We start from the raw sequence: 1812 nt of genomic DNA on the forward strand, positions 1-1812 counted from the left end.
TCATATTAATTACACTCCTCATCTCTATCCCCTGACACTCTTAGCTTTAGCCCTCATCATCTCTTCTCTACGTTTATAGTAGCCCCAAAACCGTTCTCCTTGTCAGAAAGATTTTTCTGAAACACAAACGCAGTTATGTCTCCCCACTCCTTGAATGGCTCCCTGTTGCCTCTATCCAATAAGAGCCCACATCGTTAGCCTGTCGCACAGGGCACTGCTCCATCTGTTCCAGCCTCGTCTCCTGCTTCTCCCCACCCACCTTCTTCAAACTCCACCCCCTCACATCCAGCCGCCTCCACTCACACCAAACACCTCTTCCCCATTGAATATCCTGGATTATTACCCATCTCTGTAGCTTGGCACGTGATATGCCCTCTGCCACAACTGTCCTTTCTCTCCTTAACTCCTAGAGAATGCCTCAGGAATCAGCTGGAAAGTCACCTTCTCTGTGAAGTCTCCCCACAACTCACAGGCAGAATTAGTGCCCTCTATTTTGCTCCACTGTTATAACGTGTATCACGATGACTTGCCTGTTGCCTGCCTTGAGGACTCTGCTTTCCTAAAGAGCAGTAATTATATATTATTCACCGCTGCACTCCTCCGTGCCTAGCCCAATGCCTGGTACTCAGCGAGTACTCATTAAACGTCTGGCAAAGAAATGGATGACTGGAAAAAAGCATGGCAGCCAGGCTTTGGAAGACCAAGTATGATTTTGCACTAATGGGACAGCTATTACCAGGGACCAAAGAAGATGCTAAAGAGAGTGCGAGGTGACTCAAAGGTGAATGTGCCTGTGACTCAGGGCGAGCAGGATGTTTGAAAGCTCCGAGAACTAAAAATGAGCGTCAGCAGACTCCCCTGCAATTGGCAGGCATTTTCTTTAGGCAGCCCTGTGTGATTTGTGTAATTGGGGCATTTCTGCCTACCGTGTAAATCATGGTCTGAAAATGGCCACGTTGCAGCAGCTTGCGGGGAAAGGGGAGGAGGGCTTTGCTTGCAGGCCTTCCCCTGCCGGGCTAGGCAAATCATTTCTCAAGTCTTATTTTATTTTAATAGGAACATATTGCACACCTATTGGGTACCTGGCCTTTTTTCTATACTCTCATGAAATATTTTTTAAGTATTAGATATTCTCTACTTAGGAGATTGCAGTTTTACTGAAAAAGCTAATATATGCATAGAATTATTACAAGTCACAACACCATATAAGATCAATATTAGATTGCATAAAATCAGTCGTGAGTAAAGAGTCACTGGGAGGATGGATGGATGGATGGATGGATGGATGGATGGATGGATGATGGATGAATCAGATGAATGGATAGATGGATGGATGGATGAATGAATGACGGATGGATGGATGGATGGATGGATGGTTGGTGGATGGACGGATGGACAACTAAGTATTCTCTGGACTTGTCATTGCTTCCAGCTAATCGGATACATGAGAAATTATAATACTTCAATGTGGCAATCTTTCAACACTCCAAGTAACACACTGATTTAGCCCAATTTAAAATACTCCGTATAACTTTAAGGAATGATACCAGCGAGTAAAAATGAGAATTTTGGAAGGTTTCAGGTATTGATATTTTTTGTTCCCCAAATGACACCTTCTTTGCCTACATTAAATGCTAGTCCTGGCAGGAAGTCCCAGCAACTCCTCACCACTTAGGAATGAAAATAAGAGGCAAACAGGAAACCATGTTTATTTTTTACAACAAGTCAGCCAAACTCCCACACCTATGCTATGCATTTCCTCTGTGAGGTGTTATGAAGTGGAGAGAGAAAATGACACTTTCCTCCTCTTTT

The sequence above is a fragment of the Pteropus medius genome, unplaced genomic scaffold (assembly GCF_902729225.1).
Source record: "Pteropus medius unplaced genomic scaffold, Ma_sr-lr_union100, whole genome shotgun sequence".
NCBI classification, from domain to species: Eukaryota; Metazoa; Chordata; class Mammalia; order Chiroptera; family Pteropodidae; genus Pteropus; species Pteropus medius.